The sequence below is a fragment of the Schistocerca piceifrons genome, chromosome X (genome assembly GCF_021461385.2).
Source record: "Schistocerca piceifrons isolate TAMUIC-IGC-003096 chromosome X, iqSchPice1.1, whole genome shotgun sequence".
Taxonomy (NCBI): domain Eukaryota; kingdom Metazoa; phylum Arthropoda; class Insecta; order Orthoptera; family Acrididae; genus Schistocerca; species Schistocerca piceifrons.
The window spans coordinates 307,387,285-307,414,239 of record NC_060149.1 but is presented as its reverse complement, the minus strand read 5'-3'; the positions used below and the strand labels follow the sequence as shown (position 1 = coordinate 307,414,239).

The window sequence follows — 26,955 nt, the reverse complement described above, 5'->3', positions numbered from 1 at the left end:
CCACGAACAAAGTCGTCAGATGGCGTCATCACTGTGATATTTGATACCTGAGAAATTCCTGTCAAAACACAGGCTCTATCTGTCAAGTGGCCATACCCCATCACAAGCTACTGCCAGGCCTGCATGCGCTGTTGGTTGCTCTCCAATCGAACCATAAACAAACCCACAGCTGTAGATGTCCTGGAAATATTCTCTTGTTCTACCAGATTGACTGGCTAATTAATTAAATCGATACCATTTAGTGTGGGACAGTTTCTCCTTGCTTCCCGTCGGTGGATACTAGGATTGGAATATTTGGCAGGATTCGATCCTGGTACCACATGGGTTCCAAACCCTACTGTATTTCTTTCCCCTTGCTTCCTATTGGTGGACACTGAAAAAGTTAGGCCACTTGGTAGGAAATCCATTGCGATGGAGGTAGCTGATAATTTCAGATTTCATTTCAACTGCATGCTATGTCCTTAAACAATCTGCGGAGAGGTTGGACTTGTGTATATGCTTACAATACCACTACTGGAAACAATGAATTGATCAATTGGGAATTTGTTTTACAATTGGGTTTTAGGCGCTATATAATCAGCAAGCTGGTTCTCTCCCCATCATTCAGAAGAAGGAGGAGGAGAAAGTTTCTACTGCGTGATAGAATAGAGACAATAGCAAATACCATGCAAGAGCGAGTCCACTGCGATGTATTGAGAAGCACTAAACACGACAGACATAAACCACGATCCAGTCTGTAGCAGTAGATGCCATGGCTAGATGTTGGAGATAGCTGAAACACTCCCACATGCTGTACGCTCATTCTTGAGGTCCACACGCAGTGCGCCAACCCCCTAATACGCCAATTGCGCCAATGCTCAGAGGTCAGCGAAAACTACCACCGCGATCACAGCCGCAGTTGTGGATCCATGTATATGCTAGGGTGCACCACCCCCAGCCATGGAGGGCATCTGGGGGTGATTGGAGTGATACGAATACACATGTTATCAGTATGTCCAGCACAAACACCCATCATATTCAATCTTTTCTCACTCAACACACACATCCACTTGGGTCATGCTCACCCAGCACACTGGCCACTTCACTAGCCCTCGCTACCATGAACAACAGTCAGGTCAACGCCTTCTCTGTACCTTACTGCATGTTACAGGCTTAGCTGATTCATTAATTCCCATAGCTGACTATTCGTGACCCCCGCTGCAGCCAACCAAAGTGCACTCTAAGACAAGCAGCTGTAGCTTGGATGCATACAGTAGTTCTAACCAATTCCACCCTTACCTAGACCCCCCAGTTTAAAAAACCCACTCTACCCAACCCAAGATAGCGATGTTGCTGACAATACACCTTGAATTTCGCATATGAAACGTAGATTCCTCCTTTTTATACAAGTCAGTTTCGAATACAGAATAAATCGAGGCATACACGCTTTTCTGGAACCCGGGTGATTGCAGGATCGAATCCTGCCAAATTTTCCAGTCGTAGTATCCACCTATAGGAAGCAAGGAGAAACTGCCCCACACTAAAGGTTATCGATATAATTAACTAGCCAATCAATATGATAGAGTGAAGGAATATTTCCAAAACATCCACAGCTGGGGTTTATCAGGTAAACATTGCTTTGTTTGTGGTTCAGTCAGTGTGTGACCAATGGTGAATGCAGGCCAGGCGATGGCACATGACAGGGCATGGCCACTTGACAGAGAGAGCCTGTGTTCCAACAGGAATTTCCAAGGTATCAAATATCACAGGAATGGCACCACCTGGCGTTTTGTTCGCGGATTAGCGCAACATCCGGTCTCTGCGACACACAAGGCTGCTGGTGGCGCAATGACATCAGTCACAGAACCTCGTGGAGGCGTGGTGGAGTCTCTTGGGCTCAGGTGCATGGCGCAAGCTAGTGCTGTATGTGGGGCAGCAGATGGCTGAAGGTGGATGGTGCATCCTTCACAATCGAAAAAGTTTTAACAGTGTAATTATATGTGATGACTGTTTCATGATGGTATTCCTTGAACAATCAAAATAAAGAAAGCAATCGATTTAATTACTTGTTTTTGAAGTATGAGACTTTCATCTTTCCAAACAGCAGAGAATGAGCCAATCCCTGAAAATTGAATTTTTTATAAATAAACAATATACCCTCTGCTGTGTATTGAATTTCCTGTCATGAGATCCTTCCTCTCCAGCACAGAGCTGCCAATATCTAGGTAAGGGGGGGGAGTTGAGGTATTTACCAGAAAGGGAGGGGGGCTAATTAATCGATCATCTTAATTAGTTAGTCAATAAAATTGAGAGAGTGAGAGGGGGCCATTCGATTAACTCAGGCCTGAAAGGGTACCTGTCAGTGAGGTGGAGGGGCGAGGGTTGGAGGTCTCCAGAGGGGTTGGGAGGAGAAGGAGGAGGAGGAGGAGGAGGAGGAGGAGGAGGAGGAGGAGGAGGAGGAGGAGGGGGAGTGGGGAGGGATGGGCGGTTCTTAGAAGGACAGATTATCCCAAAGGGGCCATAATCCACTTAGCAGAGCAATAGGTTAAGACCCTGTCAATAAAAAGAGAACAATAGGTTTGCCACTGAATGTTGACTTGCCCCAAAATAGGCAACCCGCAATAACAAAGTGCCCTGATGTCCTCATTGTCCCACTACCAGCATTCACCTTCCCTCTCTCCACTCTCTCCGGACTAATATGAATGCAGCCACCCCCAAACCATCCTGCTTTCAAAACTAGCACTTATGCATAGACAGCATGAGTCTTGATCAGCCTGAGTTCTTAGGCAGAATATAAAGACATGTAATCTATTACAACATGATGTAAACTATTGCATTATTAGTGGGTTTGGGACATTGCTAGAATACTCGTAAATAACTGGGGAAAAAATCCGATTAGAAGCGCTGTCACTCCTTCTGTATCCATCACAATAGTAAGATTAGTCTGCAGTTTCCTTGAAATGTGAGTGGGAATGTTGCAGTGCAAAGAAACTAATATCGTCGCCTAAAAGTGCACCAACTGGGTATATAGAGAAAAACTAACAACAGATAGTCCTGGAGGCACACTGTTGCTAGTCGAAATCTGCCAATGCTCCCTGGCAGAATAAAAATACATGTATCATGAAATAAACTCTTCAAATATTTGTATGTGAGGTCACTGTAAGACTCTGAAATACAGATGTGTCACGACCACCCAAATGACACTGAGTGATGACCACAATGCAAGAAAAATAAACTATTTCTATATACGGAGTCATCACCACACAGAGATCGTGGTACCTCTGTTACTATACAGTAAAATGCAACCTTAGAGAGCTGCAGGGTTCACGCGTCATCAGTCAGTAAGCTGAAGCGAATAACAAGTATACTGTTCTTCCAAATACGCATCATAATTACAATTAACCAACCCCCATCCGGATTCAACTTGTGAACAATACAAGCCCAGTAACCACTGAGGAAAACAAGTTCCACACATACGAGATAAATACAAGATCACCGCCATCTCTTCCAGATTCCCGCTGCGGACATCATACACAATGGCTACTATAGAAAACGTCCTACACTTACGTGATAAACATAGAGTCCCAGCCAAAGGATAAAACAAACCAAAAAACTGTGTGGAACCAGACATGTGCGCTCTATGTTCGTAGCTGGGTGGCTGACAATGGAATGGTTCTCCGTGAAGCTGTGTGTGGGATCCTACCCGCCTCTGATGGCTACAGATAACTTCAAGAACGCAGAGTGGTCGTTAAACCGATACGGTAGTGTGGGGAAGTAAATCCAGTTTCAACGCCATCTCCTCTCGATCCCTCCAAACCACAAGAAAAAATACGACCACGACCATGAGATGCACTCTCAGTAACAGTCACTACTCTCTGAGAAGACAAGAGTCTTTAATAGCCTGTGTATGCGTCAACCATTTAATTGACAATAAAAACTACAATGACTTGACACATACATATTGGCTCTAAGCAACTGTGGGAAATCTCCCTACGCATCAGTGATTCCCTGACCAGTGTGTTGCTTGCGGCAAAGGTCCGGAGTTCCTTTTTCCAACAAAGTGTGAACCTGCCTCATGAAGTTAAGTCTTAAATGAGGGTCATCTGATACCGCAGCAAATTTATGGTAATAGCGGCATTTGCGTACACTATGAAGCATTAACAAAACGCAGTACAAAGGCGACTTTAACACGTTCTAAAATTATTTTTATTACACAGCTCGCACATGCCTTTGACATTGTCTCTGAGATACTAGAGTTTCTCATACAGTCGTAATAATTATATCTTATCTAGAGACACCATCTCTCTGACAGTTATTATCAGCCGATTTGTGCATCGCCTTCAATCATTCTGTTGCATATGTGCCGTTGTCAGAGCTCTAACAATGCATGAGTATCAGATGAGGAGAATGAATAGTAAATCTGATCGTTCAGTACTTTAAACCTGATGATTTTATTATAACAAGTTCATGTATAATTTTATTAACGCAGAAATCGGCGTATGCAGAATATCGGCGTGTTTTTGTTAATAAGTCTGTATGAGCAACTCCTGCAGTTCGTATAGGAGGTCAATGACATACTTAAGCTGTGTAATGAAAGTCATTTTAAAACATTTTAATGTAATCTACATACTGCGTTCGGTGACTGCTTCATAGTGCATGCAAGCGTCAGTAGTGGGACAAACCTTGTTCTTTCTATACCCCATTGCGGGTTGCCTACAACAGGAACAAGCATACATTCGGGGGCAAACTTATTGTTCTGCTCCATGTCAGTCATTAATCTATTGTTCTCTTTTGACTGACAGGAACTTAACATGTTGTTCTGCTAAGTGGTTTATGTCCACCTGTGAGTTGATTTATGATCCCCGGCAGATAATCTGTCCTTCTCAGACCCCCTCACCCTTCTCCTCCTCCATCCCTCTGGGAAATCCTCAGCACTCCCCCCTCCCGCTCAACAATAAAAGTACACTTTGGATATCAAATTAATTGAACAATTAATTGAATTGATCAGCTAATTACACTCCCCCCTCCTGGGAAATCCCCCAGCCCTCCCCTCCCTTCCCCCATCTGGAATGGTGGGAGATAGATTCAATCTGTGCTGGAGAGGGAGGATCACACGATATGAGATAGAAATCAATGTCAGTTACATAGCAGAGGGTATGTTGTTTATTTATAATATTCAATTTACATGGATTAGATCTCCCTTTTACTTGGCAGGAAAAGTTCACATCCAGCAACTACATGTTGTTATTACTTAATTACACTGAGATAGATCCACCTATGAGCTCTGTCCTGATCCTATCCCAAACCACCCTGTGCTATGTTAAACAACTTCTGGTAGACAAGGCAATGTGTACAATATTGTTTATTTGAACAATTTGTAGGAATCAAGGCAGTTTCTGGAAAAAGTTTATTTATTTATGTAAAGGATTTTCGGGAAATTGATTGCAGTGTATGGAATATTGCTTATTTAAACAATTTGCAGGATACAAGCCACTGTGTGGAATATTTAAACAATTGTGGAGCTTTTTTGTTGATATCGCACAAGAAATAGCATCAATATAACTCACTACACATAATTATGTTGTTAAGACTCTTTCGATTGCGAAACATGAACCGTCCACCGGGCAGGCTGCTTTGTGTATTCCTGCATGTGCAGGATGCACTACACCTGCTCGTGCCCTGTGAATGTAAGACAGGATCTTGCATGAATCCCTGAACAATAGCTTCAAGTGGTGGCAAGCCTTTGATATTTGATACCTGAGAAATTCATGTGGAAACATATTCTCTCTCTCTGTCTGTCTTGGAAATATTCCCTCACTCTGTCAGATTTATTGACTAATTACTTAAATCGATACACTTTGTGCGGAACAGTTTATCCTTGCTTCCTATTGGTGGAGAGTAGGACTGGAATATTTGGCGGGATTCAACCCTCAACCACCTGGGTTCCAAACCCTGCTGGTTTTTTTTCCCTTGCCTCCTATCGGTGGTACTGACACGATTAGGTAATTTGGTAGGAAGTCCATTATGTTGGAAGTAGCTGAAAATTTCAGTTGCTCGCTATGCCATTAAACAATCAATGGAGGGGTTGGGCTGATGTGTGTGTGCTCACAATACCACTATCCGAGACAATAAATTGGTCAGTCGAGAATTTGATGTTGTGATTGGGTTTTTAAAGCACTATTTAACCATTCTCTCAGCAGCACCAAGAAGAAGAATAAAGAGGAGAGGGAGGAGGAGGAGGAGGAGGAGGAGGAAGGGTCTTCTGTGTGACAGGATAGTAACAACAACAGATGCCACTACAAGACAGACCGTACTGCAATTTATTAAGAAGCACTGAACCATCATCCTAGTATTTGTCACATCTAGATGCCTGAGATCGCTTAAAAAACTTGTACATACATGCCACTCACCTCCCAGACGTCCACAAGCAGCATGTCTGTCCCGTCATACAGTGCCGTGCCAATGCTCAGGGGCCTGTGAAATCTGCTACAGAGATGGACATGCATGTATGCAGAGTGCACCACACCAGCATGGAGGGCATCCAGGGATGATTAGAGTGGTAGGAATTTAGATGTTATCAATACGTCCGCCAACACTTGGCAGTGTTCAATATTGAATTCTCCACAGAGAATACGTGCAACACACGTGATTGCGGAGACAGCCCAATGGATACTGAGTGTTAATTCACTATTCAGCTATCCAGAGAACGCCACAGCTGGGACTTGTCCTTGTAGCTGCAGGGAAGGAACTACCAGGCGGTCGGCCAGAACTTTTCTATGTACCCACCACTCGCAAGAGCCTTAAGCCAGAAATGCCCACTCGTTCCGGCCACGGGCTGCCTGTGGCATTTGTCCCACACGCCTAATGGTGTCGTCCTAGGACACTAGCCACATATTTATCACTGTAATTGCAATTAAATATTGCGATTGCAGCCCCAACCTGATGACAATGAGTGAATTATTGGAAAGATCTCCTCCTGATGGATGTGGCTCTGGAAATATCAATATCTATATCACTCTTATGAATGCACGTAATTTTCCATGTAAAATAGTTCATCTCCCTTACAGCTATTGGTGGGCTGCATTCGCAGTCTGCTCTGTCAAATCCATACCTCCCTTCTGACTGGACATAACCACTCTCTTTGCACATGTTGGAACAGAAACCACAGTAACTTTACATCAGAATGCAAACCTTATAAGCTTGCCAATCACAGTGAATCTATCACACATCCCCTACTGAACATATTACTTCGCCAGTAACTGAATGCTGGGCACCAAACAATATTGAGCGAAAATCTGCGATGTATGGACATGCAATGTTCGTTTTTCTTATGAGTGGCACCAGTATGTCGGAGGAAGAAAGATGTTATCGTCTTATAAGTGAACAGATGTTAAAAACACGATCGCAACGACCATGTTACTGTCACCCTACAGTAAAAGTGGTATTGGTTCTGCAGGCATGCACAAGTATCTCAAACGATATCCATGTTAAGAACTATACTTGCTTTATAAATCGAGGTAAGGTACTGCTTCCGACTGAAGTGGTCATTCACACAAATACCACGACATTGAGTGTAGATGGTGATCGTGGGATGTTTATTAATAGACTGAAAGTATACGTCGCCAGTGGTGTAAGCTCGTGACAAAATCACCCTTATTACCAAATATGGAAAGTGATTCGGGTAAGGAATGTGGTATTAAGCAGATATTTGCGACTCCCTCTTGCCACTTCTAGATATTTCTCACGTTAACAAACAGTATTTTTAACGCATTCTATCTCGATACCATGTAGACAGTATAAAACAGGTTCTGCAATATGTCCACGGGGTTATAGGCGAGGGAGGCGAGAGATTGAATATGATCACATGCAGTAGATAGTGTGCTATGTGAGGAATCAAATGGTTCAAATGGCTCTGAGCACTATGGGACTTAACATCTGTGGTCATCAGTCCCCTAGAACTTAGAATTACTTAAACCTAACTAATCTAAGGACATCACACACATCCATGCCCGAGGCAGGATTCGAACCTGCGACCGTAGCAGTCACGCGGTTCCAGACTGAAGTGACTAGAACCGCACGGCCACACCAGCCGGCTATGTGAGGAATCACTTAAAAAATGCAACAATACATTGAAGTCGTAAGAAATGTACAAAATCACATGACCAGTACACTGGCTTTTCAGATTTATTCTGCTATGGTTGTGGTAGAAATGCTGTCTGTGATTTAGAATAAAGTCTATTCATTCAACCACATACTTGCATTGGATCCTATCGAGACGTCTCTCTCTCTCTAAGACACAGTGGTAACACCCACAAGAAAAACTTATGAGACATGTCCACTCATCACTGATTTTCTCTCAGTATTATTTTCTATCGTGTGGAATCATTTATTGGTCAAGTATTATACTTAGTAGTAGTAGGGGATGCGTGATAAATTCGCCTTGAGCATCAGGTTTATAATTTATGTGTTTGTGTTCCGACATGTGCAAAGGAGATAACTGGAATATTTCTATTTCCAGAGACACAGCCATCATTAGGGTGTATTTTCGATACTTCGCTAATTGTCAAACGTTGTTCAATTGAGACCACGATTGTAACATGTAATCGTGAGTACAATGATAAAACATATATGTGACCAATTTTCTAGGATGATTCTGCCTATGCGTGGTCTGTGGTGGACCTGATTCACATTTCCCATTAACAGTAGGATTTGTCTGAATGGAGAGGTCTGTTGGATCGTAGGAATGTAGCTCAGTTAACTTTGTCGTCCTCTAGATAGCAAGATAGCGAACTAATACTTAGTATGTGTTCGATAGCTTTTGTGATCCCGTGGGAATTTGAGAAGATTCAAATATGGATGTGTGTTTGCGCTGGGCCATTATTCCCACCCACGTTCGGTTCATTGCTTCTGCACATTTCGCGCCTTTATTTAGCTGAGGGAACATGGATTGTGGTGTGAGCAGCTAGCAATTGAAAGACACATTTGCTGGTTCTCTAGACATGAGAAACACATTATTTGACTTTGTAAATTATAGGGATGATTTGGAATCTGTTAAATCACTGACATTGGTATTAGCGAGTGGAAATATCAGTTTCCTCTATTTTTCTATTGTCGTGTTTTTTTCACATAAAGGTCCTCACACATGGTATAAGTGTCTAGGTACTCAGTGGTCTAGAGCATGCTCCACCTCACTAAAGTTTGGGGTTTGTAGAGAAATAATTTTCAGTCTATACCACGGGAATTATGTTGCACGAGTGATTGGTAGGATGCTGCCATGTGCTTGATATCCAGAAGTACCGCGAAAATGATATAATATTATCGCATACCATGCAAAAATACATCTGGTCCTGTAATCCCAGAGTCTGAAGACGGGTGTGAAAAGCAAGCAAGCAACCAACCAGGTCCAGACCAGAAACTGTAACGTGTTTGTGCCAAGGAAAAGCGAGCCCAAATTTGCAGAATTGTTCTGAGAGTGGCTTCGGTCCGCTAAGGGCGTTCTGGTCACCCGTCAGGCGTGGATGACCGCCAACCTCACAGGGAAATATCTAGTGCTGCGAGGGGTGTATACGGCGCTGTCTGCCTTTGCGGTATATGTACGAGTGATGTAAAAGTGATGATTTTGTATGGCGCAGGATATGAATTGTATATTTACTACATCGAGACGGTAATGGGTAATATATTGCTGGGTTGGAGATCGGTTTCATGCTCTAATATTCAAGCTCCTGTCCTCAGTGTAGTGGCACTTTGCAGGTTATAATTGTCGATGCAATATGGAATGGTTTTTTGCCTCTGAAAGTCCCATCTGCAGAAAGAATGAAAAGGCAGATGGTGCTTCCACACCGGCAGCATCAGTAATTCAGAGGGTAAGTTCAATAAGAGCCAATAAAATTGGTCGATTAATTCATAAGACATCCTTTGTGCTGGGATATACGAGTCTCTACATAGCGGTGAGAATGTTTGCGTATGTCGAAAGCAGGAAGGGTAACATGTGATGGACAGGCTGCCATGTTAGGACCGTGAGGAAGAATGCATTCGACGTTATTCTGCGCTATTTTCGTAAACAGGTTCTATTAGGGCAAGAATTTCCATGTATACAGGCCGAGACAACACGAAATCTCCTACAAAAGCACACATTAAGTATTTCTGGGACACTATGTAATTTCCAAGAGTTTGCTATAGATACTGAAATTTGTTCCAGAACCACAGCCGTCAAGAGGAGACATTACCTGTACATCGATCAGTGTCAGACTGCAGTGGCAGTGGTAATATTTAATTGTAGATACACTGGTAAATATGTTCCTTGCTTCCAATATTCTTGTGAGTCTTGTATGTATTTGATGATCTGTAGACAACTTTTGCGGGGTTTGACTGTCAGTGCAATTTAGCAATCTGTGCAAAAATTATTTTACCACTGAAATTCTCGTCTGCAGAAAACAATGGCGAAAGGATCACTAGCAACAATGCACCCTGTGCTATTCTGGGAAGCATTGGAACATCTCTCTCACAAGGGAATCTCCCCATCGCACCCCCCTCAGATTTAGTTATAAGTTGGCACAGTGGATAGGCCTTGAAAAACTGAACACACATCAATCGAGAAAACAGGAAGAAGTTGTGTGGAAGTATGAAAAAATAAGCAAAATATACAAACTGAGTAGTCCATGTGCAAGATAGGCAACATCAAGGATAATGTAGGCATAGATGCGTCGTGGTCTCGTGATTAGCGCGAGCAGCTGCAGAACGAGAAGTCTTTGGTTCAAGCCTTCCCTCGAGTGATAAGTTTATTTTCGTAAAGTTTTGATCTGTCCGTTCGTTCATTGACGTCTCTGTTCACTGTAATAAGTTTAGTGTCTGTGTTTTGCGACCGCACCGCAAAACCGTGCGATTAGTTGACGAAAGGACGTGCCTCTTCAATGGGAACCGAAAACATTTGATCGCAAGGTCACAGGTCAACCGATTCCTCCACAGGAAAACACGTCTGATATATTCTATATGGCACTGGTGACGGCATGTGCGTCACATGACAGGAATATGTTGTCGACCCACCTAACTTGTATACTTGGCGAATGGGTAAAAAGATTCTTCTACCTTGCCCGATTTAGGTTTTCTTGTGGATGTGATAATCACTCCAAAAAAAGTGATGAAAACATAAGAGTTTGTGACATAAACTGAAAACAAAAAACTAAAATTTCCACTCGAGGGAAGACTTGAACCAAGTACCTCTCGTTCCACTTCTGCTCACGCTAACCACACGACCACGGCGCTTCTGAGGTCACCTTGTCCTAGATGTTACTTATATTGTGCATGGACTACTCAGTTTGTATATTTTGCTTATTTTTTCATAGTTCCACACAACTCCTTCCTGTTTTCTCGATTCAACTGTGTTCAGTTTAGAATTAAATCTGAGGGGGGTGCGATGGGGAGGTTCCCTTGTCAGTGCTGGACTGTACCGCAGCTTTGTGTCATCGCGTCAGCAATGGTAAATGCAAGTGCTGCCCAGAGGTGTCTCGCGTATGGGACCGGCATGAGCGCACTGAGTACCCGAAAATAGACCCAACTTCCGCCGGCTAGGCTGACCGAGCGGTTCTAGGCGCTACAGTCTGGAACCGTGTGACTGCTACAGTCGCAGGTTCGAATCCTGCCTCAGGCATGGATGTGTGTGATGTCCTTAGGTTAGTTAGGTTTAAGTAGTTCTAAGTCCTAGGGGACTGATGACCTCAGAAGTTGAGTCCCATAGTGCTCAGAGTCATTTGAACCATATGAACCAGACCCAACTTTCACCTGCAGTGGCATGAGAGCGATGGCGCATGCTGGCCTGCGTCCAGTGATGGCTCACGGCAGTGTCTGCACTCTGAAAATAGGTCTTTGCTCCCATGTGGTCGATTCACCAACGGTGCCTAAGTGATCACGTATTTCGAGAGGAACATCTCAGGTGTCAGGTATGAAAGGGATGTCGCAGCCTCATGCTTGCAGGCACCTGTGCGTGGTTTGACAGCTGCTGGTGCATCTTACTTCTGGGAGCATGTGCGGTAGCCTTCTCCACGACCTAGTGGACATGCGGGCAGTGCCTGGGAACATTGTTTGTGTGCCTGCAGAGCGTTATTTGGGAGTAATTTACAGGTCTGTGGGCTGTGTAGCATGACTCCAAGCATGTCAGATCATGTGTTTTGTATCAGTGTGATAAATATACTATCTCAAGCTCATCCCTAAATAAATTGTTCCAAAATAAATAAAGAACACTCATTCCTCTCTCCAGCAGCTCAGCACAGGCTGAGTCATTTTCCCCTCCAGACAATCATCTTGGGTTATGTCACAGAATGGACAACAGTGTCCTCTGGTGACAGTACTGTGTACTGGGTCCATACCTCATGGCAACCACACTGTTTCCCTCCATTTTCCCCCACCATCTTGGGTTACATCACAGAACGGACAGTAGCACTCTCTGGTGGTGGTAGTGTGCACTAGGTCCAGACCTCGTGGTGAACACACTGTTTCCCACCACCTTGGATCTGACGTCTTGGCCGCCATCTTGAATTACGTCATGGATGAAAGCGCCCTCTGATGGAGGTACTATATACTAGGTCAGTGGGTCTGTGAACCTTCTGTCAAACGCACTGGATTGCGGTAGTGCCTCAAATTGTTTAAATAAAGACTGGTGCATGATTTTGACAGTTGACAATTAGCAAGCATGTTTGCAGAGTCTTTTAGGTGGATTATTATTTTGACGATTTACGAGTTGTTTGGCTCTCTGGACATAAATATACTGCATTATTTACGAGTGGTTTGCAGGTCTGTAGGCTGTGTGGCATGTCAGAGTGTGTGTTCTGTATCACTGTGATAAATATACTATCTCTCAAAATCCGCCCCTAAGTAAATTGTCCCAAAATAAAGTACACTCCTTCCTCTCTCCAGCAGCCTAGAGCAGGCTGGGTCCTTTTGCCACCAATCCCTAGGAAGAGATAGTGGTCGGATGACTTAGGTTAGTGGAGGTAGTCCAAATGCCCTTTCTTTCCCGCCATTTTCTTAGGTTAGTAGAGACAGCACAAGTGAGCTTTCTTTACCACCAGAATTCAAATTTTCCGCTGATCCCTACAACGAGGTGGCGGTTGGATGACTTAGGTTAGTGGAGGTAGCCCAAGTGCCCTTTCTTTCCTGCCATTTTCTTAGGATAGTACAGATAGCCCAATTGACCTATCTTCCCACCAAAATTCAAACTTCCCACCAATGCCTCAGATGAGGTGGCAGTCGGATGACTTGGGTTAGTGGAGGTAGCCCAACTGCCCTTTCTTTCCTGCCATTTTCTTAGGTTAGTAGAGTTAACCATGGTGTGATGCATTATCCTGACGGAATTTGAACTTACCACCATTTTCTGGGGGAGGGGATGGGAGGCAGCCCAATTCACCTATCTTCCCACCAAAATTCAAACTTCCCACCAAAGTCCGCCATCTTGGATGACGTCATCGCCGCCATCTTGGATGATGGTACTTTGGGGTGGAACAGGCCTTGCCCCAATACTATTGCCCTGTAATTTTTCGGGTCCATTCTTGTACTCTTCTTTTATATAGGAGTCACCTGCGCCTTTTTCTGGTCGCTTGGGACTTGGTGCTGGGCGAAGATAAATGCAAGCTAAGAAAGGGGTCAATGTTGTAGATTACTCTTTGTGAAACTGAATTTTGATTTCATCAGGACCTGGTGACTTACTTGCTTTCACCTCTTTCAGTTGTTTATTTACCCCAGGGGTGCTTTTGTATGTCCTCCATACAGGAATCTGTGCAGTGGTCAAACGACGGTATCTGCATGAATGATGTCTTAAGTGCGAAATTTAAAACTTCGGCTTTACACTGTCTTCTACTGCCACAATGGACTGGTCAACGAGTGGCTGGATAGAAGCCTTAGTCAAACCTGGCGATTTTACGTAGGAAAAGAATTTCCTTGGGTTCTCAACATCGCGCGTTGATCTTTTTTATATCCATTAATCTCTATTAAGTCTTACCTGTCGTCATTTGCGCGCTGTCTTTTGAATCGAGAGTGCAACAGCCTTTGCTTCCTCAGCATCTTTCGAATTTCGTTGTTAAACCACGGTGGATCTTTTCTGTTCTTAACCCACTTACTTGGCACATACTTCTCCAGAACATGATTTACAATCCTTTGAAACGTTGCCCATAATTACGCTATGTCAATCGTACTGAATCCAAATGATGTCAATTCGTCGGGTAAGTTAGACGCTAATAACTGCCTGTCTACTATCTCTAGCATAAATACTATCCAAGCCTTCTCAACTGATTTATTAACTATAGTAACCAAAGTCGCTATGATGACATCATGGTCACTAGTCCCTGTCTTTGTACCGACGCCGTCGATTGGGTCAGGCCTGTTTGTAGCTGCAACATCTAAAATATTTCCATTACATGTGGGCCATCGAACTAGCTGCTCAAGACAATTTTCGGAAAATGCGTTCAAACGAAATTCGCAAGCCTGTCTGTATGTGCACCCTGCAGTTGATCCATAGACGTCCAAGTCTATACTCAGTAGGTTAAAGTCTCCTCCAACTAATACTGCATGATCTAGGTATTTCCGCACTACTGACGGTAGACTTTCTTTGAATGACGTTAAAGAGGTCACAGCGCAATCCAGTGGCAGGTAAAAACATGCAACAATTAACATGATTTCATCTAGACCTGTTATATATGAGGAGATAACTTCACTGTCACACCCAAATTCGAATTCAATAGAGACAATATTTTGTCAGCTGTAATGAACACACCCCCTCCCATGGCGTCTAATCTGACTTTTTGACCTACATTCCATGAATCACTAAATATCTCAGAGCTTCCACTTTGGATTTCTACCAGCTCTTGGTCCCTAGCGTGAGATGTTTCCTGGAGGGCAGAAAATATGGGAAAATTATTACGAATATTTCTACAGTTTACTGATAAAATTTTGAGAGTCGAAATCTTTACTCTCATCGTGGTCTGATTTCGGTACCTGCGATTTGTCTCGCGAGTGTTTATCACAGTATATCAACCTATGGCCTAGCCTAAAATACACCTATGTGCATTCCACAATTACTTTGCTACCCAATTAGCCTCTTCCTTTGTTTAGTGTATCCCTGACCTATCAAGGGGAATCCTACAATACCCCACCGGATAATGCAGGTCCAGAAATCTGCAGCCAAGACCGTCACAGAGTCGACAAAGCCTCTGGTCGGCCAGCCGCAGTGGCCGTGCGGTTCTAGGCGCTACAGTCTGGAGCCAGGCGACCGCTACGGTCGCAGGTTCGAATCCTGCCTCGGGCATGGATGTGTGTGATGTCCTTAGGTTAGTTAGGTTTAATTAGTTTTAAGTTCTAGGCGACTGATGACCTCAGAAGTTAAGTCGGATAGGGCTCAGAGCCATTTGAATCATTTGAACCAAAGCCTCTGCTGGAGACCCTGCACTCGACTCCAAAGGAAAGGACCGTGACTGATTCTGGGAACAATGCTGCAAGCTGCGAGCGCTTCTTGAAGCCCGCACGCAAGGCCAGCAGCCTTCAGCATTTCTGAGAGCTACCTGCAAGAACTGAGGATGGTCTCAGAACCCTAGCGACATGCGTCGTTGGTGCCGACGTGAGCCATAACTTGCAGGCAACTGCACCCTGCATATTCGATAGCTGCTGGCAACGCCTCCTCCACATCTCGAATTAGGCCTCCCAACGGACATACCGAGTGCTTTCTTTCCGGCCCTGAACGCTATCTCCCTAAAGGGCTCCATAACACACCTAACGTTGGAGCTCCCGATAACTAGTAAACTCATCCCCCCGTGTTCCTCTTCAAATCCTGCTGAAGGAGCGGCCATCTGTCCACTCACAGGGTGAATGGGCGAGCCCAGACGCTTAGCCTCCACATCGGCTCTCCGCCATGAGGTACATTAACACGTTACCAGCCGCCACTTACCCTCCGGTGAGGGCTTATACACTGCGCCATGTACACTTGGAGGTGCCTCGGTGGCAGAGCCCGTATGCGAAGCAAGAAACTCGAGAGGTGTCCCATGCAATGCGACAGATTCTCCACCACTGCTACTCCCCGAGCCAGCAGGCTGAAGACGACTGAACCGCAGCCAGAAGATCATTCCGCAGTTCGCGAAATGTGGCCAGCTCCTCCTGCGTCCACACACAGCATGCATACATCCTAGCATCACCGTATTACTAACTTAAGATTTGACTATAATAACACAGACAGAAACCTAGATATACTAGCTGCTAACCCCTTGACGTGTCACCAATGGAAGCTGTGGAGCCTGACCAACGCTTACGAAACTCAAACGAACGGTCTCTGGCTCTTCAAAACAAACAAAAAAAAAATGGCTCTGAGCACTATGGGACTCAACTGCTGAGGTCATTAGTCCCCTAGAACTTAGAACTAGTTAAACCTAACTAACCTAAGGACATCACAAACATCCATGCCCGAGGCAGGATTCGAACCTGCGACCGTAGCGATCTTGCGGTTCCAGACTGCAGCGCCTTTAACCGCACGGCCACTACGGTCGGCTCAAAACAAACAAATGAATAACTAGTGAGTTACTGACTGCCTCAATTTTCACTCAGTTACAAAGCACGAGATTAAACCACCTAAGCAGCGAAAAAACACGCAACAAATTTAAGAATTATGCTACTAAGAAAATACAGAAGAAGCTAAGTGCGAAATTTTCCTCTGGCCAGAAGTGTACCAGACGACAACTGGAGCCTGACTTATGCTTATTAAGCTCAAACGAACGGCCCCTGGCTCTTAAAAACAAACAAATGAGTAACCAGTATGCTACTGACAGCCTGGGTTTACACATTAAACCTCTTAAAGAAAGAGAGAGAGAAAAAAAACACGAACGAAATTTAAGAAATATTCTACTAACAAGGGAACCTCCCCATCGCACCCGCCTCAGATTTAGTTATAAGTTGGCACAGTGGATACACCTTGAAAAACTGAACACCGATCAATCGAAAAAACAGGAAGAAGTTTTGTGGAACTATAAAAGAAATAAGCAAAATATACAAACTGAGTAGTCTATGCGGAAGATAGGAAACATCAAGGAGAGTGTCTGCGCAGGAGCACCGTGGTCCCGTGGTTAGCGTGACCAGCTGCGGAGCGAGAGGTCCTTGGTTCAAGTCTTCCCTCGACTGAAAAGTTTATTTTCTTTATTTTCGCAAAGTTATGATCTGTCCGTTCGTTCATTGACGTCTCTGTTCACTGTAATAAGTTTAGTGTCTGTGTTTTGCGACCGCATTGCAAAACCGTGCGATTAGTAGACGAAAGGACGTGCCTCTCCAATGGGAACCGAAAACATTTGATTGCAAGGTCATAGGTCAACCGATTCCTCCACAGGAAAACACATCTGATATATTCTATACGACACTGGTGACGGCATGTGCGTCACATGACAGGAATATGATGTCGACCCGTCTAACATGTACACTTGGCGAATGGGTAAAAAGATTCTTCTGCCTTGCCCGATTTAGGTTTTCTTGTGGACGTGATAATCAATCACAAAAAAGTGATGAAAACATAAGAGTTTGTCACATAAACTGCAACAAATGAATGCAACAGTTTCGCAGTCGCACAGTTTTCCTTGTGCTCTGTTCGAACGTATGTTTTTAACGTTTTCAAATTTTTCCGTGTGTAGACCGTCAAATCCTGCATATGTCCAAGCAAATCTGAACATGTCCTGGATTTCTGGAGAGTGAAGTTGATTATATAAAAAATTAAACTTTTCATTCGAGGCAATACTTGAACTAAGCACCTTCCGTTCCGCAGCTGCTCACGCTAACCACGGGACCACGGCGCTCCTCAGCTCGCTTTATCCTTGATGTTGCCCATCTTGCCCATGGACTACTCAGTTTATATATTTTGCTTATTTTTTTCATAGTTCCACACAACTTCTTCCTGTTTTCTCGATTCATCTGTGTTCAGTTTTTCAAGACCTATTCACTGTGCCAACTTATAACTAAATCTGAGGGGGGGGTGCGATGGGGAGGTTCCCTTGTAAGAAAACGCAGAAGAAGCTAAATACGTAACTTGCCGCTGTCGACGTGTGTATCAGACAGCAGTTAGGGTTAGGAATCCGTATTGGGCTAGAAGAAATTATTTTATACTTTTAGTATGTTGAAACATTATTTTTATTTGAATGATTATTTCTATTATTTGCAGCTGAGAATGGTGATCACAAAAACAATTACGGAATCAAAATGCACAATGTGACCGAGTCGAATTTATCAACTAGACAAGTTATGTTGCTGTGACCTGTTAGCAACTCCATTGTAGGTTTTTGTGGAGAGCTTGTTACTAGAATCCACTGAGCTCTGATAAGTTATACACCGAAGAGCCAAAGGAAGTGGTACATCTGTCTAATATCGTGTAGTGCCCCCGTGAGCACGCGGTAGTGGCGCAACACGACGTGGCATGGACTCGACTAATGTCTGAAGTGGTACTGGAGGGAACTGACACCATGAATCCTGCAGGGCTGTCCATAAATCCGTAAGAGCACGTTGCACGACATCCCAGATATGCTCAATAATATTCATATCTGGGGAGCTTGGTGGTCAACGGAAGTGTTTAAACTCAGGAGAGTGTTCCTAGAGCCACTCTGCAGCAGTTCTGGACGTGTGGGTTGTCCCATTTTTCTGCTGGAATTGCCCAAGTCCGTCGGAAAGCATAATGGATATGAATGGATGCAGGTGATAAGAAAGGATACTTACGTACGTGTAACCTGTAAGAGTCGTATCTAGACGTATCAGGGGTCCCATATCTCACTCCAGCTGCACACGCTCCATACCATTACAGAGCTCCACCAGCACGAACAGTTCCCTGCTGACATGCAGGGTCCATGGATTCATGAGGTCGTCTCCATACCCGCCGTACACGTCCATCCGCTCGGTACAATTTGAACCGAGACTCGTCCGACGAAGCAACATGTTTCCAGTCATCAACAATCCAACGTCGATGTTGACGGGCCCAGGCGAGGCGTAAAGCTTTGTCTTGCAATGTCATCAAGGGTATACGAGTGGGCCTTCGGCTCCGGAAGCCCATATCGATGATGTTTCGTTGAATGGTTCGCACGCTGACACTTGTTGATGGCCCAGCATTGAAATCTGCAGCAGTTTGCGAAAGGGTTCCACTTCTGTCACGTTGGACGATTCTATTCAGTCGTCGTTGGTCCCGTTCTTGCAGGATCTTTTTCCGGCCGCAGCGATGTCGGAGATTTGATGTTTTACCGGTTTCCTGATACTCACGGTACACTTGTGAAATGGTCGCACGGGAAAATCCCCTCTTCATCACTAACTCGTCGATACTATAGCCCATCGCTCAGGCGCAGACTATAACACCACTTGCAGACTGACATAAGTCTTGAGAACCTGCCATTGTAGCAGCAGTAACCGATCTAACAGCTGTACCAGACACTTGTCTTATCTTGGCGTTGCCGACCGCAGCGCCGTATTCTGCTTGTTTACATATTTGAATAAGCATGCCTAAACCAGTTTCTCTGGCGCTTCAGTGTAGATGCTGGGGCCTCTGTTCCTTTGCCTTCTTAGCTCGGACAACACTTTTGACGTACCCACATCGAAAACAGCTGCATTTCTATGTACTGTAAACGTGGATGTCTGACACAACACTGAGAACATGAGGACAAGTTTATCACTTTGTAAACTGGGTGACGCTCAGGAGAGAGACTTGGACGATCTTGTTCTTATTGAGCAATGGCGAGCGTAAATGCCATGCTCGCTTGTTGCCAGTCACGCAAGTACCTCGATCGGAGCTGCCTCATAGATCCTTTTTATTTTCTGGCATTTGCTGTGTCCGCCAGTGATGGCTGTTTACTTGCCAGGCATGACATTGCGTGCAATCAGATATTTCCTGTTCGGCTGCGAGACGCTCTTCCATAGACGGCACTGATTCAAAACTACGAGCTATTCTTTATATGTCTGCAGCTGGACCTGTTGGTCTACTGGTAAAATGTGTGCCTAGAAACAGAGAGGATACAGTATCGGATCTCGGTTGGACCTCGGAAACTTTCAGTCTGCCTTTAATCTAGCCATCACCTCTCATCGATGTGAGGAGCCGCTAGGAACATCCAGTGGGTCGAATTCCACGTTGAACTGTAGGTGTCCTTTCCGCAGTTGGATAACTAGGATGGATTAGGGACACGCAAGTCACCGAAGTGGTTTCTAATCGAAAGACTTGCACCTGGCCGTTGAGCCACATGAAATTGTTATGACTAAAGTGTCTGCTGATGATGAATTCTGGTTCAATAGCGCTTTGTCGCAGTCTACTCTAATCACACCGTGTCAGATTAGGGCCTCTACATTTTCTGGGTTTTCGTGATGACATTTATGACGATCAGTTAGGCCTTGAAGGTAGCTAATCCACTCTTGATACGATTGGTTGAGTAGCTTGTGAAAATGGTTGAATTTTAACGCTGGCCGCAGTGGCCGAGTGGTTCTAGGCGCTACAGTCTGGACCGCTACGGTCGCAAGTTCGAATCCTGCCTCGGGCATGGATGTGTGTGATGTCCTTAGATTAGTTAGGTTTAAGTAGTTCTAACTTCTAGGGGACTGATGACCTCAGATGTTAAGTCCCATAGTGCTCAGAGCCATTTGAACCATTTGAATTTTAACCAATCTGTTACTACATGGATTTTCTTACTTCCTTGTTCAACCAACACTTCGCGAATAGCCGGCCGAAGTGGCCGTGCGGTTAAAGGCGCTGCAGTCTGGAACCGCAGGACCGCTACGGTCGCAGGTTCGAATCCTGCCTCGGGCATGGATGTTTGTGATGTCCTTAGGTTAGTTAGGTTTAACTAGTTCTAAGTTCTAGGGGACTAATGACCTCAGCAGTTGAGTCCCATAGTGCTCAGAGCCATTTTTGAACTTCGCGAATACGTGAAAATGGCAACTTATCGGATCACAGCAGAGGGCGCAGTTTCACACCTGATCAGCTGCAGTACGTTCTGAGAGGTTCATCAAAGAAAAAAATTACGTAAACTGCAGAGAAAAATATGTTACTTTGTAAGCTTTGAAGTATAGTTGCAGTCTCTGAAGATTTATTCCACACTCGTGCAAGTTCTCGGTAACGCTAGTTAACTGGTGTAGAATCTTTCTGTGTGTTGAAAAAAGCTCATTGTGCCCTTTCGGTGCTGATGACGTACTTTCACTGCTTCCATTTGTTGTTGATCGCATGCTTTATCTGTAGCCGGCCGTTTCGAAATTTCGCCACTACAGAGTCCATTTTGCCCAATGCTAAATCACATGTAAAGTTACGAGCTTGCCATCACACAAGCGCAAGCACAACAGGTAGTTTATATAATAAAAATTTACCAAGTCGTTGCCTGATTGTGACACCAAATCAAAATCAAATCGTAATCCAAAATCCGTAGGGCTGTGCACCTGAGAAGCAGTTGCCAGTCTGTCTCTGGCAGAGCCCTGCGGGTACATCTAGGTGGCTGTACGCTGATTGATCCACGTGATCCTCTCCAAGGATGACCGTATTAGCCGCTGGTGCCGCAAATACTTCAGCAATCGCCTTAGTCGATCTGACTATACGACTCTATATCTGAGACTACCGTGAGGATGTCCTCGCTGATGTCACTCACCTCCTCCACCTCGGTATTCGTCGTGTCGGACAGTACACTAACACCTAACGTTCTCGAGTCCCGACAACATAGATCTCCCTCCGCTTATCCAGAGCATCACGCTAGTGTCCAACAATTTCACATTTACAAGTGACAGTGATCATAATTATGGTTTTGTATTTTTACCTGTCTGTGTAATGACGCGAAAGAATCTCTCTCGTTTCGACAAAGGTGGAACTGCATCAGGATTTACAAGCTCAGTGTTGCAACTGAACAGTACAAATTTGGGAGGCGTATCAGACGCTCAACTGTAGTGTTGTAGTTTGAGTTCTACAGATCATCATGTGTCGCATGCTGCAAACAGGATTCTTGCATTACATGAAATAAGGTCACTCTGTTTCTGCTAGAGAATGAAAGTGTTTTGACACTGGCAGCAATTTTGTTTCGATATATGCCCTACAATTACTCGTCGGAAAGTTTTGTTAGACGACGATCGATTTTTTCCTCCGATGCTACTGCTATACTTTTTCTATAGACTGCGCAGGAACTAAAACGGTCTTCCTATTCCCACGGCTAAATTTGTTCCTCACATCGCTGCTTTCAAAGTATTAAATTCTGAGTTATTAGTAGTAGAAGTCTACTACTTCCTGTGAGATTTACAGGTTAATGGATGAAGTGATTAGCAAGGCAACCGATCGTTTGAATAGATGTGTGCACCCAAAAGTACGCCATATTTAATTGTGCCATCTAATTTCCATTCAAGGTCTTGAGCACAAAATATATTGATGAAGGCCCTAAGTAATGATTTGTATGATGTAAAAGTAGCTTCGTCCTCATTTATCTATGTCCTCTCACCGTGACAACTATAATCCCCTTACATTTTTCACTCTCCACCCATCATGCGAGGGACTTAGACGGGCTCTGCTATGTGCCGGACTGAGACTCGAACTCGGGACCTTTGCCTTTCGCGGACAAGTGCTCTACCAACTGAGCTACCCAAGCACGACTCACGCCCCGTCCTCACAGCTTTACTTCTGCCAGTATTTCGTCTCCTACCTTCCAAACTTTACAGAAGCTCTCCTGCGAACCTCTGCGAGCTTCTGTAAAGTTTGGAAGGTAGGAGACGAAATACTGGCAGAAGTAAAGCTATGAGGACGGTGCGTGAGTCGTGCTTGGGTAGCTCAGTTGGTAGAGCACTTGCCCGCGAAAGGCAAAGGTCCCGAGTTCGACTCTCGGTCCGGCACACAGTTTTAATCTGCCAGAAAGTTTCATATCAGCGCACACTCCGCTGCAGAGCGAAAATCTCATTCGGGCTCTGCTAAGTTGAATTCTTTCCTGAATACGTTGCCGAGCAAATGTGTACTATTGATCTACTAGTGTCCATTGCAGCGCATTAAGCGTGAAAATCTTGTTGAATGTTCTGCTGGCACTCACATAGTTTCAGTTCTTCATTAATTTCAAAATCGAGGACTCTTTAGAATGCTCTGTCTAATTATGCACTGAATGGCATCTATGTAACTGACTGCCCCTTGCTGTCAGTATGCGAAGACACGAGTTGTGAGTGTAAAGAGACAGTTGCAACATAGGTGACCGCATAAGAAAAATGTTTGTCGTAAAAAGATGAGATTGGTCTCGATAATAAGGTGATACTTGTCAGACTGCACAAACATCACATCATGGCCTCAAAGTTTCAATCACATAATATGTGAAGTTCTCGATACGACTGATAAGATGTATAAACATGACGTAAAATAAAGGTCCAAGGAAGTGTCGAACTGCCATCTCTGAGGAATCGAAACTGTAAAACATTTGTTCAACGTTTAACAAGTTTGAAATATCCTTTCTAGGACACGATTCCAAGCTGGGAAGCTAACTGTCGATTGTACAATAAAGGGAAACTGCGAAAATGTGTGGGAATTACAATTTGCCAGGATGTTAATAGTAGTACTACTTAGCCTAGATCTGTCAACGACCCTACATTACTGATATACATGAACGACTGAGCTCCAGATACCACACCCCACAAGTGACTGGTACATTCAAGAAAGGGAAATATAAAATTACCACCTTTCAGCAAAGTTCGAAACTCAGTTTGCCGAGGGTAATTTCTCAAACTCCTCGCAGACAGAGTGTTCAATACTTGGACCATTGTCTCTGGGGCTCAAACCCATTATGGGGAGCGATTCTGATAAGTAGAACTACTGGAAGTTTGCGTGCAAGCCAAAATAGGGAGAACATCAAATAATGGGAAATCTGATAACACAACAGCCTGGGCCAATGCCAGTGTCTTTCACCAGTTGATTGAGACTGGGACTCACAAGATATCAACGTACTCGAGCACTTGTGTAGCCCCTATGTTTGCGAGGTAGGGTTATGGTGGTGTACGCGTACGTGGAGAACTTGTTTGCACAGCAATCGCCGATATAGTGTAGCTGAGACGGAATAAGGGGAACCAGCCCGCATTCGCCGAGGCAGATGGAAAACTGCCTAAAAACCATCCACGGACTGGCCGGCTCACCGGACCTCGACATCAGTTCGCCGGGTGGATTCGTGCCAGGGACCAGGCGCTCCTTCCCCAAGCCGTGCGTTAGACCGCTCGACTAACCGGGCGGGCCTAGGACGGGTTGCTTATCCCAGGCAAAGAGAAGCGGACGTCCCAGTGTGAGTGAAGTGAATGTGGAGCGCGTACGAGAGACATTCATAGGGAGTACAAAGAAGTCAGTACGTCGTGCATCCTGTGAACTCGAAATGGCTCCGATGACAATGTGGAAAGTCCTGCAAACGAAGCTGTCTATGAAACCATTCAAATTGGAGCTAGTGCAGAAGCTCAAAGACGACAAAGACAAGCGTTTTGAGTTTTGTTGGTAGTTGCAACAAGTGAATGAGGATGGGGATGGCATTGTTGATCGCTTAATTTTTAGCGACGAAGCCACTTTTTACACTAATGGGAAAGTGAACAGGCATAATTGCCGCATCTGGGGTACAAAGCATCCACACGAATACATTGAATTTGAGCGTGATTCCCGAAAGGTAAATGTTTTTGTGACTTGTCACGCCGAAAACTGTATGGGCCATTATTCTTCGCTGAGAGCACTGTCACTGGATATTACTACTTGGATATGTTGCCGCAATGGCTGATGCCTCAAATGCAGTTGGACACTCCATTTATCTTTCAGGAGGATGGGGCTCCACCCCATTTTCATTGTGAAGTTCGTCGATACCTGAACATGGAGCTGCAGCATCGATGGACCGGCCGCACTACAGAAGGGGACAGCTGTTTCATGAAATGGCTTCGCGATCACCAGGTCTCACTCCGAGTGACTTTTTTCTGTGGGGGAAACATTAAAGATATCTGGTGTATGTACCGCCTCTACCATGTGATGTACCAGAGCTCTGGGAGAGAATACGGGAAGCGACTGCCACAGTTGACTATGCCATACTGGGACAGGTATGGCAAGAATTCGATTACCGTATTGACATATGCCGTGTCACTCATGGTTCGCATATCGATTGTATGTAAAAACAACTTTCAGAGTTTCTCTTCAAAATGCAATATGTATGACATCTGTACAGTGTTTACTTCTTGTGCAATAAATAACAGGAAGTGTTCCTGGACTTTATGTCCACTCTGTATTGTTTTTGATAGTGGTGTTTTGAGCACACACACCAACCCAAACCCTCTGCACATTGTTTAAGGACATAGCAAACAAGTGACCTGAAATTTGAAACTTTTGTGCTGCCTCCAACGTAATGGAGTTCTTACCAAATGATCTAACTGTGCCAGTATCCGCCGATACTAGCCAAAGGGAAAAAAATCCAGTAGGGTTTGGCAACCAGCTGGTTGAAGGATCGAATCCAGGCAAATATTCTAATCCTAGTATCCGTCAATAGGAAGCAAGGAAACGTCACAGGAAATGGTCAGTTGAGAGAGAGCGAGAGAGAGCGAGAGAGAGAGCGAGTGTTTCAACAGAAACTTCTCAGGAATAGATATCAAAGGTTGCCGCGACTGGATGCTTTTGTTCGGGGATTAGCGTCACAGCATTTGGTCTGCCAGTCAGAGGGACCGAGCAGGCTTAGCGCCGCTTGCACGTGCAGGAGTACGTGAAGTGCTCGGTCCAGCGAAGCAGTCAGCGACGTGAGCACACAGTGCCCTGTGGTTGTTGCAAAAGATGTTTAACAGTGTAATTATGTGCGATGAGCTGTATCAATGGTATTTGTTGCATCATCAGGATTAAAAAATGGCACAGATTGTTTAAATATTCCATACACTGCCTTGTATCCCACAGATTGTTTAAATAAACAGTATTCCATACACTGAAACTAATTTTTCGACAATTTCTTTAAATAAATAAGTAGACTGTATTCCAGAAACTGCCTTGTATCCTATAAAATGTTTAAATAAACAATATTCCACACATTGGCTTGTCTACCAGAAATTGTTTAAACAATATTCCATAATGAGATTTTCACTCTGCAGCGGAGTGTGGGCTGATATGAAACTTCCTGGCAGATTAAAACTGTGTGCCCGACCGAGACTCGAACTCGGGACCTTTGCCTTTCGCGGGCAAGTGCTCTACCATCTTTTTTTTTTTTTTTTTTTTTTTTTTTTTTTTTTTTTTTTTTTTTTACACAAATTTAGGCAGTTCACAAACACAAAATGAAGTGCATCCTCTGCAAAAACGAAAAAAAAATCATTATAAAACAAATCACAAATGTAAAGGAACAGGGATACAGGGATGTTGTTTTTATTTATATATTTATTTATTTTCCATAAAGATCACTTTGTTAAAAGGAACATGTAGATCATTTCATGGTATATATATGTGCATTATATATGGAGCGGTGAGAGAAGCGTGAGGGTCATTATCAGCTGTCAAATGTGCACACCGATTGCACCCGGCACATCCCAACTGCCTGGGGGGATCGAGGAAGACTGCCTGAAGATAGTTGGCAAAGGTTTTCCGATAGTGTGACCATCTATGAACCTCATTGTGGGCTTGCTGCAAGAAATACCAAAAGTCGAGTCACGACTTGGCAGCATCCCCATAGAGGTACGCGATCGTCCAACCCTTGACCCAGATGATCGAGTGTGATTTAGTCGCCGGAAAGTAGTCACTCTCCGGATGTAAGAAGGAAGCAGGTGTAATATGTTGCGGGGTCACACGGAGGTAGAAAGCCACCATCTGTCTTCCTAGGAGCCATACGTCCTCCACCGCGATACAAGTTAAGCGGTGATGGTCGTCATCCACTTGGCGACATTTCGGGCATAGTGGAGTGTCCACTGGTCCAATTGCATGGAGTCGTTGGTTGGTGTTGAACTTGCCACAGGTGACAGAGAACCACAGTGCCCGAACGAAGGTAGGAAGGAATTTTTGGTGCACATGTC

The 26,955-nt window shown here is 44.4% G+C and overlaps 1 protein-coding gene across 1 annotated transcript in view; it reads left to right on the top strand.

The window, feature by feature from the left end:
• The window catches only part of LOC124721723 (glutamate receptor ionotropic, kainate 2-like), a 541,952-nt gene that overhangs the window by 45,458 nt on the left and 469,539 nt on the right, over positions 1–26,955 (top strand). The gene's annotated exons all lie outside the window — the stretch shown is intronic.